Source organism: Suricata suricatta, chromosome 2, assembly GCF_006229205.1.
Source record: "Suricata suricatta isolate VVHF042 chromosome 2, meerkat_22Aug2017_6uvM2_HiC, whole genome shotgun sequence".
Classification (NCBI taxonomy): Eukaryota; Metazoa; Chordata; class Mammalia; order Carnivora; family Herpestidae; genus Suricata; species Suricata suricatta.
The window spans coordinates 144,107,382-144,121,183 of NC_043701.1; the positions used below are offsets into that span (position 1 = coordinate 144,107,382).

At 38.6% G+C, this 13,802-nt stretch overlaps 1 pseudogene across 1 annotated transcript; it reads right to left on the reverse strand.

Annotated features, from left to right (window-relative positions):
• Positions 1-11,461: 11,461 nt before the first annotated feature.
• Positions 11,462-12,766, reverse strand: LOC115272762 (annotated as a pseudogene). The gene has a single exon (XR_003900448.1). The product of XR_003900448.1 is annotated as a 14-3-3 protein zeta/delta pseudogene (transcript).
• Positions 12,767-13,802: the final 1,036 nt, after the last annotated feature.

Sequence of the window (13,802 nt, forward strand, 5' to 3'; positions counted from 1 at the left end):
GAGAGAGAGAGAGAAAGAAATCAGGAAAGGGGTAGAGAGAGGTAAAGGGAGAATCCCAAGCAGGTACTGCACTGTAAGCACAGAGCCCAATGTGTGGCTTGAACCCACTAATCATGATCGTCATGATATGAGCTAAAATCAAATCAAGAGTCAGATGCATAACTGACTGAGCCATGCAGGCACCCTGGGAGACTCAATAAATTTTAAATGTCATTTCCCCATGTTGCCTAAAAAGACTCCTTTGATTTGAATAATAATCCTTACAGGATTTTTCTTGTAACTCAACAAGCTGATTATTAAATTATTAAGAGAATTATGTCCAGCAGAGTCAAAACACACTTCAACAGGAAGGAAAAGTTGATGGAAAATTCCCTACTGGATGTCATGACATGTTACAAAGCTACTAAGTATTACTGGTTAAAGGATAGATAAGTAAAATAAGAAACAGGACTCTGAGTCCAGAAATGAAAAACAAAACCAAGAACCAAACCAAACCAAACCAAACCAAACCAAACCTCGAACTGTAATGTAGCCAGTATTGCAGAATTTTACGAAAAATAACTATTTAAAGTAATTGTGTTGGGATAGTTGGTAATATATATGGAAAATGGAATGCGATTCATATCTTATATAGTTCACAAAATTTAATTCTAGGTGGATTAAATACTTTCATCAGAAAGGAAATATTTAAAAAATTATAGTAAGAAATATAAGAAAATATTTCTATGACTCTGAGATAGGAACTATTTCTTCATCAAGACACAAAAAGCACAAACTGTGTATTTGATTAATGTGACTATGATAAATGAAGAGACCTGCTTTTCAGACCATAAAGAGGAGAAAAAGACAAGTTATAAACTGTGAGTAATTACTTTTCATAGATATAACTAACAAACTATTGGTATTCAGAATTTACAAATAACTCCCCAAGTTCAAAAAGAATTAGAGAACTCCACAGAGTAAAATGATGAACAAAAGACACAAATAGTCATATTACAGAAGAGGAAATGTGAGGGCAATAAACATATGAAGATATATCCACACTTATCAGTATTAAGGAAATACATAGTAAATGCAATATCAGATAATAATGTAAATTTTCCTGACTGGCAAAAGTTAATAAAGTTCATGTCAAATGATACAATTAGCAATGCTTATTTTTATAAACTGTTGGAGGAAGGCTGATTTGGTAAAATTAGTTTGGCAAACAATTTGGCATTAAGTAGCGAAGCTGAAAATGAACCTTTCCCTATGCCCTGGAAATTCTCTGCAACATAGGAACTATTCTTGTGCATGTCGAAGAGGAGCCATGAACAATGGTGTCATAGATTTGTATTATCTGTAGTGTCAGAAAACTGTAAATAAATGTCAGTTGAGATGAAAATGAGAAAAAATGGTGTTAATGACTCTACAAAGAAATATTACAATACTATAGTAATATAACAGTGAGAATTAAATGTATTACATGGATGAATCTCCCTCCCAAAAAAAGGAAAGAGGAAAAAAGTTTAAGAACTTAATTTGAATAACACTTTTGTAATTTAAAAATAATGTAAGTAAGAGTAAAAAATATTAGATTAACTGCATATGTGCAAAAGCTATTTGGAAAAGCAAAGGGATGATCAGTTAAAAAATTCAGCAATGCAGTTACCTTTAGGTGGTAGAGAGAAGGATATAACTGCAGATTTTTCACACAGAAAACTTAGATAATACTGGGAAAGATCTGTAACTTAAATCTGGTGGTGAGTTCATGGGTCTTTGTTATGTTTATACCTTACTTAAATTATTTAAATAGATCAAATATTTGATAATAAAATCTTTGAAATCAGTGATTCAATCCAATATGTTTTTAGGTATTAAAAAATATTTAAAAAATCACACAAACAGCTACTCCAAAGCTAAAGTGAAATTTTGTGTTATTCCAAGTCTTGAGGCACCTAGAATGAGTCTGGTAATGTTCTTGTCCTCACCTAGAAAATGAGTCCATTAAACACTATAGTGAAGGCCTTCAACAAGCCATAGTTAGTAAAATCAGTTGATTGTTATTTTTTTTCTTATTCCAACTCTGGGCCAGAAACCTCCTTCCTAACTAATTTCCTCAGACTACATATTACTTTGGCTTCTAAGCCATACTCACCTGATTTTTCTGTTTCCAACCACTTCAGGACACTTTTCCAGCTCCCTTTATCAATCATGGAAAACATAAACCATACTAGGTATTTCAGCAAAGAGAATTTAATACAGAGAACTGACTATGCGGGTGTTTGAGCACAGCAAAAGGAAGAAGGAAGACAGAAGCAGTCTTAACATCCTAAGGGCTGGAAACACAAGGGAAAGTCTGGGGTCACCAGAACTAGAACCTCAGAGGATGGTCCCTGCAGAGTTGAGTCTGAAACTTTTGAGTGGATCCCATCCTGCTGTGATAACACTTTAGAAGCTCTGAGAAGAGCTTAGGCAGAGCTGGGCTCAGACGAGGGGGGAGCACCGAGTTGCTGCATGACAATGCAAGGGGACCAATACCTCTGGAGACTGGAACCATCTGCTTCTGTCTAAGGGGACTGGCTGCCATGGAGGCATCACTGACAGAAGCAGCAAGTGAACAGGAAACAAGAGGGAACAAGTCTGTCTCCTTTGTTCAGCTTTCGGTTTCCTTCCAGTGCCTCCTATTGGCAGAACCTAAAAGGGAAACCAGCCTGCCAACAATAAATGTTTTCAGGGTTCTAGCTCCAGCATCACAAAACAAAGACAGTTACACAAAGTATTGGAGAGTGGATTTGAAGCTTTGAAAACATAGCTCAATGACTATCAGTCCTTTCAAGACTTTAGGCTTCAAAGAGAACCTCAGAGCTTAGTCGGCGCATTTCTTTAACCTCCCTACACTCCTTTATGCAGTCTTATCTAGTCTCCTGCATTCTAGATCAGGTAAAATCACATGACTCCCAAATGAATTTCTCCAGCTTCCCCTTAGACTCCAGATTTGTATATCCACATACGTGTTTGACAACTCTAATCGAATGCCCGAAAAGCAACTGCAAACTCCAGGTTGCAAAATGGAATTCTTGCAGTTCAGGACCTGGTTCCCCTTAGCTTTCCATTAATATCACCACCAGCTACACAGTTGTTTGAGCAGGAAACCCAGGTGTCACTCTTGCTTTCTTCCTTCATGTAATCTTTCTCTCTACACCCAGCCCGTCAAAATTCTTGAGGTTTAACCTCCAACATATACTCAGATCTCTCAGCTTCACCTAACAGGCATGGGCACAGCTGTGATGTATATTGCTTTGCACACAGACCATGGCAGTAGCTTTCCAGTAGCTCTTCCTCCAGTTTTTAAGCCCTTTCAACTCACTCCTCATACAGGAGTCTAAATGAACTTTAACAAAAATTATAAATCATATGATGTTACTTCCTCATGTAAAAGCTGTTTTATTTTCATTAATATGACCAAAAAGACCTCTAAGATCCCACATGATCTGGACCCTCCATTTTTGTCCTCATTTCACACTGTTCTCCTATTGGCTTGCTGCTGGCTGTCTGCAATGTCAAATGCAAGGATTAATATGAAGGATTAATAAAAAGTATGACATGATAGACAGTAACGAGAAGGCAAGATGGCTGCTTTACATCGACAATAAGGAAAGACCTCTGTGTAGAAGTTATGCTTATGCTAGTATCCAATGGATGATCAGAGCCAGCCAGCCATGGTACCACTGGCAGGGCATAGTAGGTCATGTTACTTTGACTAGTTTAATAGCTAAACTCTGATATCTATTTGGGAAGGCACTCAATCTGTCTTTAAACCACTATATCTTTAAAGTTTATAACAGAATCTAGCACATAGTAGGTGTTCAATAAATATTTGTTGAATTAACGAAGGCTATGAGAACAGTCCAGCTTTCAACCATGCCAATGCTCATTGTTCAGGGTGAATTTAGTAAAATAGATTAAGATGTGATGGGAATCTCATGATGACATGACAACATATTCAGTTTTTTAAAGCTGAAAGTGGCATAAAATCTCTTAATGTCTAGAGAGTAGCTTAGAAAGGTTTGTTCTGAATTAGTACATCCAAAGATACCACCTCCTACCCTTCAAACTCCTGCCGGCCCTCCCTGTCCCCTCCCCCGCCCCCCCCCCCCCCCCCCCCCCCCCCCCCCCCCGCCCCCGCACCCCAGCCAGAGCTGTTGTTGAGAACCAGCTCACTAGAGCCTCTGGACAGAGTTCATGGTCTCCATTTGATTAAAAGAAGCCACACTGACCCTGTTGCTTATGGTCCCGTTGGCCCTGATGATTTACATTTTTCCCAGTGGTGGTCCACCACATGGTTCAGCAGACAAACACTGGGTCTGACAGATTCAGGTTTAAATCCAATTTTCCCTGCTTACTTACTTGGCATCTCTGAGTTCCAATTTCCTCATTTATAATGTGCCAATAGTAATATTTATGTCATGTTTGTGAAGATTAAAAGAAATAAAATGTGCAAAGTATCTAAAAAAAGTATCTGGCACAAAATAGGAATGGAATTGCTGGGAATTATGTAAAACTATTCTTGCAGTGTTTAGAATGTAGGACTACTGTGTGAATACTGGCCCCCTTTTGCTTCTCTTTGTATTCACTGGAAAGGAACAGTTCTGCTTCTCTTGGCTAACAATCTTATCTTTGCTCCCCATGATCTTCTCTTTGGCCATGTCTACCTTGCTCTTGACCAGAGAGGCTGCACAGGCCACAGCAGGGACCCTGTCTCCTGTTGGTGGCCAACATAGAGCATTGGCAGACATGAGGAGGGACATGTATTCCTCAGGATCCTCTCTGCCAGGTTGCCATTGGGCCCTGGCTCTATCCACAGATCTCAGCCCTGACAGTGGGCCTTCAGCATAGCTTCCTTTTTGTCTCTGGGTTGGTATGTCTGTTCCTTCCTCTTGTTCCTCCAGACCTAAAGGGACTACCTCTTACTAACTCAAGATACTGTTTCCCTCAGTCATTTCTCTACATCCCGCACACATCTTTGCAGCAGTCCCTTTATGAAGCACTCCGTGGATTTTTCTGATTCGGGGATGCCATCTGTTTCTGCCAGAATTGGGCTGATAATATCTCTCTAAATAGCTGATAATGTGGTCTCAGACCTAATTCCACACTCCGTCTGGTCTGAACATGCACAGGCACACACACGCACACGCACACGCACATGCACACGCACGCACCTGCACTCAACATGCCATGTGCTGGTTTTTGCTATTTCTTTCTTGAGTGCATCACTGAGTCCTCTACTGTTCTACTCGAGCTGTGCTCATTTGGTCCATTGTAGTCATCATTCAATGCAACTGGTCCAGAAGGCTCACTGCCATTGATACTCCCATGGAGGGCTGTGATGTGCTCGCCATTTAAATCTCCAATTTGTCATTTGACACAAGTCCTAATCTAAGCAGGCACTGTCACTTTCCCCAGTCTGGGGACAGCACTGATGCTGTGGGCCTCTGACATTTGAGGAATGAGATGCCAGACACTTCTCCAACTGAAACACTTCCCTGGGCTCTATCTACTTTCTTTTCCTGTGCTCCTCTGCCTGGATAGGGAACAAAGGTTTTGTTTGCAGAGCCACCAAGGCTGTCCAGTGATAGCACAGAATGAATGGCAAAGAGGCTGGCACTGTGGGACTCAACCTGGCTTTCTTGAATAGATGGTAGTACCTAATAAGGCCAGATATTTGGTGGTAAGGTACATGGGATGCTATTATTTAATAAATCCTCCACCCACCCAGAGATGGCTCTAATGCATAAGCTAAAAGAATTCTTCATAGTTACTTATAGATCCCAAGTTGCTGATATTTTTAACATTTGAAAAAATATTAAAGAGGCTTTTAAAATATATATATTTATTACTCCCAAGACAAATTTCTTATCTCTAAAACACCATAAAAGGAGAGCATCTACATCTCTGACTCTGTGTCTGGCTTTCTGCTAACTCTGTTCACTTCCCCTTAAACTCTATCAGCTACAGCTATATACAACTTGTGTGCCCATTCCGAGACTTACCATAGCATGGGCACAGGAAGGAGTTCAGTGAGGTTAATCCTTTTTTTTTTTTTTTTAAAGCCCTGTCTATGAAAGGGATGCTATATTGGCAAATCAGAAAAATATAGTAGACCAATTGGGCCATTTCATCTGGTCTTTTAGGACAATTTGGAGAAATAAGAATGGGCTTAAACTGTAGTTATTTGCATTATGACTGGTGGCCCAGTGCTAAATGAAGGCTATATTCATTAAATAATACACAGAGATGTGGAGGGAAGCCTCTGAGAAACTCATCCACTGTTTTTCTCTTTCCTGTCTTGCTCAAGACTATCATAAAATTAGATAAATCTTTAAGAGGACTACTTATAAATATTACCTATGATGTAAAACTACAAGGGATAGAAAATATTGGGGGACAAAATATAGGATCTAGATATCCTTAATTGAAGGTAATAATGGACCAAAACTTGCAGGAAAATAACCACTGTCGACACACAAACTCACAGACACATACTCACAGAGACAACAACTTTTAAGACTCAAGCAGAATCTGACAGAATTTCTACTAACCACAAAGTGAAGAAAATGGTTTTGAAAAACTCCTGCTCCAGTTGGCCTCAGGATGTAATTGCTTGATAAAGATAAGAAGACTCCTTGTAATGCCTTCTCCTAGGTTTGACAAAAGTTAAAAAATCTTAACAGTCACCATCAATTTTCTGCAAGGAGGCTGACTCCATATGGTCTAAAAGTAAAAAATTATTACCTCCTCCTTATATCTTTCTGTATGAAGGGACATAAACCCAAATGGCTCCAGGGTCTAGGCAGGCAATATGTTGAGTGCAGTCAGGGGGTATGAGAAGTGGGTGCTGGAGTGAGCTGAAGAATTCATGATCCTTGCTTCAGTCTGGCAGGTGCCACTCCTCTCTAATTTAACTGTCTTTGAATATGGACACCTGATTATCAGTCTCTTCTTTTACTTTATGTAAAATCTCTTGATTATTACATATTAGCAATATATTTAGTTCATTTTCTAGTTTTTTTCTTTTTATTGTAAAACATGTATAACAAAATTTACCATTTAAGCTATTTTCCGGTGTACAGTTCAGCGACATTAAGTATATTCTCATTGTTGTTCAACCCTCACCACAGTGCATCTCCAGAACTTCTTCATTCTCAACTGAAACTCTACCCACTTAGCAATAACTCCCCAGTTTCTCCTCCCTTCTAGACCATGGCAACCATGATTCTACGTTTTGTGACTCTGAACTTGATTGCTCTGGGAACTCCATGTAGGTGGAATCATATAGTATTTGTCTTTTTGTGTCTGACTTCACGAAGTCTGATGTCTAATCATCCATGCTGTAACCTATGTCATAATTTTATTCCTTTTTAAAATTATTTTTAAAAATTCTATTTTAAAAACACATAACAACCTTTATTGTCTTCACCACTGGTAAACGTATATTCGGCAGTGTTAAGTATATTCACATTGTTGTATAAATCAATCTTCAGAACTTTTTCATCCTGCAAAATTAAAATTCTATACTGTGGGGAGCTGCCAGAAGAGCTGCCAGAAGAAAAGACACATGCCTTGGCCTGCAGGATCGGCCACCCGCACAGCTGAGCTGCGTTATCACTCCCAACACAGCAAGAGCTGCATTATCACCTTCAGCTGAGGCCTTCTTGTTTACCTCCCAAGCCTTTCTTGTTAGCCTCTTGGGCGGCATGCTGACACTGCAGTCCCCTCCCTTGTTTCCTAGCAGCTGACTCACGTCAGCTGCCCACCTTCTACCCTTTATAAGGCATGTGTGGTCTCTCAATAAAGAGCAGCAGAGTGGCTTGATCAGAAACGCTGCCTGGTCTCCACTCTCTGTGCTCCCTGTCCTGCCCTATTCTCACTCCCTCCCTCGGGAACCCGCATCGACTGACCCTGCCTGCCAAAACACTATACCCATTAAATAACAATATCTGTTTGCCTCCAGCCCCTCACAATCACCATTCTACTTTCAGTTTCTATGATTTGACTACTCTACGTGGAATTGTATATTATTTACCAGTATTTACCATTTTTGTGACTGGCTTCTTTGGCTTAGTATAGTGTTCTTAGAGCTCATCCATATTGTAGCATATGTTAGAATTTCATCCCTTTTTAAGGCTGAGTAATTGCACTGAGTTTATATACACCACATTTTGTGTAGTTTTTCATTGATCGATACACACTTGGTTGCTGACACCTTTTGGCTACTGTGAATAATGCTGCATTGGTGTACAACTGTTGGTTCACATCCCAACTTTAGTTCTTCTGAGTATATACCCAGAAGGAGAATTACTGGATCATATGGTAGTTCTAAGTTTAGTTTTTTGAGGAATGGCCATATTATTTTTCACAGTGGCTGTACCATTTTACATTTTTATCAATGGCACATAAGGTTTGAATTTATCCATGTCCTCACTCACATTTGTTATTTTCTGCTTTTGTTTTTTGATTTTTATAATAGCCATCCAAAGGCATGTGACGTATTATATAATTTTGGTTTGATTTGCATTTCCCTAATGATTAGTGATATTTACCTTCTTTTCATGTGCTTATTCACCCTCCTTATATCTTTGGTGAAATGACTATGCCTTTCTTTGCCCATTTTTTAAAAATTGAGTTATTTGTTTTGTTGTTGTTGAGTTGTAGGACTTCTTGACATATTCTGGATATCATTTCCTTGTCACATGTAGGATTGCAACTGTTTTCTCCCATCTTATGGGCTGCGTTTTCAAACTGTTGACAGTGTTCTTTGATGCACAGTGGTTTTTAATTTTGATGAAGTCCAACTAACCTATTTTTTCTTTTATCACTTATGTGTTTGGTGTCATGTCTGAGAAATTATGTCCAAATCCAATGTCATGAAGCTTTCGTTCTACATTTTCTTTGAAGAGTTTTGTAGTTTTGACTCTAATGCTTAGGTTTTTGACTTTGAATTGATACATGGTACAACATAAGGGTTTAACTTCATTCCTGTGCATGTGAATATCCAGTTTTACCATCATCAACTGTTGAAAAGACTGTCATTTCCCCATTGAAATGTCTTGGCACTCTTGTTAGAAATCCTTTGAATATATATATACAACAGCTTATTTCTAGGTTCTCTCTTCTAACTCATCAGTTTATGTGTCTGTCTTTACATCAATACCACACTGCTCTGATTACTGTAGATTTGTAGTAAGTTTTGAAATCAGAAAATGCAAGAATTCCAGCTTTATTCTTTTTCAAGATTGTTTGGCTATTTGGGGTGTCTTGAAAAGCCATATGGATTTTAAGATGGATTTTTCTGTTTCTGCAAAAATCATTGCCAGGATTTTCATAAAGATTGCATTGACTCTATAGACCACTTGGGTAGTATCCCTATCTCAACAATATTACCATTTAAAAAAGACACTGGGAAAGCCAAACAAAACCCATCTATGACAGATAATGACCTCCCTTCCTTAACTACTCAGTGAAAGCAAATTCTAGAAGACACTTAAGCAGAAAGTGGTGATGGAGATGTCCACCGTAACACATTGCATCCTTGAAGGTGAATGGCCCTGCAGTTTTTTATTTAGATTATCTGAAACAAAGAAGAAATCTATGGATTAAAACAAACCTGTAACATATGAGAAGCTCTTGGCAAATGAGAACTAAAGAATTTAACTGGCAATCAGGCACCTACGTTATAGTTCAGGGAGAGACATTTACCATCTCTAAGTGATCAGAAAACAGCTCAAAGGCTGTCCGCATAGCCTGTCTGTTTGGTATACAATAACCCTACACAAGGAAGTCAGAATGAAGAGAAATCAGTCAGGTAATTAATTCTCTAAATAAGCAAAAGTAACAGATGTGATAATCAAAGACATAATAGAAAGTTTCCTGAAACAAAGAAGAAAACAAACAAAATTACATGTAAATGGACCATGAGGCTCTTGAAAGAAGTCAGTGGAAAAACACCCATAAGTAGTTACCTATGGAAGAAAAAAAATGTATACGGCACATTTTAATTTAATTTTATTTTTTGGGGGATTATCATGAAGACTCACTGCCTCCCATCATCAATATTTATTGAGCATTTACAGTGTACTAGGCACAACAGAACATACAGAAAACATTATCCCTGCTCTTGAGGAGCTTACATTCTAAAAGAAAAAAAATACACCTCTTTTAAAATGGTATTTTTGTTTGGTGTTTTCTGCAAGGTACTGAGGTAATAGTCTGTAGGGTGAGCTTTGGGTATGACTTAGCCCCATCATTATTTAAAGAGAGGAAGAGGAAGAATTTTAAAGGCAGACGATGACAGACCATTCAGGAAAGGTAGGATTTACAAGGAGATAAACACAATCTCATCAACTAAGGAGAGATTTGCTGCAGTAAAGAGGATGAGGGAAATGGTTTGTGGGATGCAAGCAAAGGAAGCAAGGTATCCTTAAACACTGAGTGGAGCCAGAAAAATCATGCAGCCTTTTTTCCAAGTACACGGCCACCAAAGTAGGAATAGTTGGTGACAAGACAGAAGGCTAAAAAAGGTAATCCAGTGCACCTGACAAATAGAAAGAATAAAGGATCAAAATTGAAGGCAGGCTATAACAAGATCAAGAAATTCTTAAAAACAAAAGTGATTTGGAAGCACAAAACTTAGTTAATGCTACCCAACGTTATTATGGGCCAAGAACAAGAACATTGTGGCTTCCTAAGTTAGAAAATGCCATATACCAAAATTTTAAATGGAATACATTACTTTTTTTCCCAATCAATCCCACGTCTGAAAAAAAAAAACCAAATTTTTTTCAGGGAGGGGAGAAATATGGGACATGGTGGTTGGGAACAGTAGTAGTTATATTAGTAGTATTTTGTTATGATAAACTTTGTATTTAAACTTGGTAAAAGCCCACTAGCTGCCAACAGGGAATAAGGAATAAATTTCCAAAAATGTACAATTTCCTTTAGAGAAGTTTCAGAACCCAAAGACTAATTTCATGAAAAGCTGTAGAGAAAGTAGTTGAAAAGTCCATTCATAAAACTTTTATTCCATTTACATGAACTTAATACACGTGTTCTTAACAATTATGCTTGGATTGTTCATGAAAATTTCATAAGACATTAAACAAAGCTAGCCATCATCAAGTTATTTCCCTGTTAACTAGTTTACAGCACATGCATGTTAGGCAAGTATCAAAAAAAATCACAAAAGCAAAACAAAACAAAACAAAAACCCTAAAAAAGTTAAATACATGGGATTTTTGTTTTGCTGCTGTGCTTGATATACGTAAGGTAATGGATATCAAGCAATTCGTTTTTACTGCATCTTTACTTGTACATTTGTTCTTAGGTTGCCTAAAACATTTAAATACAAATAAAATGAGTGTAGCAAAAATAATGAAAGCAAACAGCAGGTAACTTTACAAATAATGGAATGTGAACTGTTTCTGCCCGTATCCAGAGTAAACTGGGTCACAACGAAAGGATCATTTCCGTAACTGTTGTCAAAGGTGTGCACATCTGAGAATGAGTATGCTGTAGACACATGGGGTTCACCATGTAATATCCATATCACCATGTAATATGCCCATTTCTGCTACAGCCTTGTAAGTGCTCCAAACCTTAAAGTACCCACAATAACTAACCTGTATCTGGAACCAATTATCCCTTTTCTTCCCCACCAGGACAAACCAATATGTAGGCAGTTTTCTTTGCTTAGACATGGAAGTAGTTTTAACACTGGCCCTTGTTAAGCCACAATGCACCAAAAGTACTATGCCAAACGTTTATAACTAGTATAAAAATTCCACATCCCCATATTGGCCACCTCAAGATGAAAACAGATAACTCCCTAAATGTTAACTGGCTCTACTCCCCTAAAATTAAACATAAAAACCACATGGGACATATAGAAATTCAAATAGAAGTTATATAAACCTGTCATAAATCATAAACAAAAAACTATTTGTGGGACAGCATGGATGACAAATGGTCTACTGTGTAAATTTTAGAATGAGGCAGACAAGAGTTGGAAGTCCGGTTAATTTTCCCCTCCTTCTCCTGCTTCAGCTTCATCTCCTTGGGTATCCGATGTCCACAATGTCAAGTTGTCTCTCAGTAATTGCACTATTAGCGTGCTGTCTTTGTAGGACTCTTCACTTAATGTATCAAGTTCAGCAATGGCTTCATCAAAAGCTGTCTTTGCAAGAGAGCAGGCTTTCTCCGGGGAGACCCAATCTGATAGGAGGTGTTGGTTGCATTTCCTTTTTCCTGATTCCAAAAGCTTCTTGGTATGCTTCTTGTGACTGATCCACAATCCCTTTCTTGTCATCACCAGCAGCAACCTCAGCCAAGTAACAGTAGTAGTCTCCTTTCATTTTCAAATAGAAGACTTTGCTCTCTGCTTGTGAAGCATTGGGGATCAAAAACTTTTCCAAAAGAGACAGTACATCATTGCAGATATCTCTTAGCTCGGTCTCAATTTTCTCTCTGTATTTCGAGCCATCTGCTGTTTTTTCTCAGCACCTTCCGTCTTTTGCTCAATACTTGAGACGACCCTCCAAGATGACCTACGGGCTCCTACAACATTTTTATAAGCAACCGAGAGAAGATTCCTCTCCTCATTGGATAATTCAGCTCCTTGCTCAGTTCCAGACTTCATGCAGGCTGCCATGTCATCATATCGCTCAGCCTGCTTGGCCAGTTTGGCCTTCTGCACCAGCTCATTTTTATCCATGACTGAATGTTCTGTATCTGGAGTGGGTTGCGGCGGCAGACGGATGGATGGACGGGGGCTCAGCAGTCTCTGGGCTGCAGCCTGTGGCACATTTTTAAAGGAGAAAAAATCCCATTAGTATCTAACCAAAAAATTACAGTGGGCTCCCACAAAGAAACATGGCTTAGGCTACCATGATTCTCTTCTACACCAATGAAAACCAAATTGTGGAACAATTTCTGCAAAGGTTGAAGGAAGAGACATTTTTACTGAAGAATTTCAGACCAAACCAACTTCTTCATCAAGAGGGAACATAGCAGAAAGACATTTTTAGATATGAAAGATTTTAAAAAATGTCTACATACATATAATTTAATCAAGTATTTTTGAGGACCCACTCCATGCAACTAAAAAAATGAAGCAGAATTAATAACTGGAAATGAAGAAGTCATAGAATAAAGGTAGTGGAGGGATATCTGACCCAAACCAGCTGACTACCAACAAGAACCATTGCAAGCCTCAGGGGGACTATGAAATGAGGGAGATCGGCTCGGGGGTACCCTGTGGAACTCTGGGAATTCTCCAGTAAAGCAGTGGCATGCCGCTTTGTGCAGTGCTTTTTTGAGAAGCTTGGGTTCATACTTCCATGACTAGAATATTCTGGAGAGTGATACGGCTGAAAGATGATTAGAATTGATCTTGGTTTTCCTGCTTGTGTCACAAGGCTATTACTTCTCTCAATGTGTTTTTAAAAAATGTAGAGAAAAACCGTGCCTACCTGAGCCCTTTTCACATAATATGCTAAATGAGGTTGAATGTTAATCAAATAGAAAACATTAAATAAACATTTTTATAGTGTTAAATGTTGACAACAGGCGGCTGTTCAAGTACAGAATGTGAGAGAACTCGCTTGTCAGCCCTTCCTGGGAAAGAATGTGAGGCTGATCACAGCTCATTACAGGTTAGCAATTTGAAGGGGCTGCTCAAGCACTGATTTGATCTCAAGCAGCAAAATAGAAGAGAGGATATAGAAATAGTGAGGAGATGGTCTAATTTTATCCTGAGCTGGTAAGAT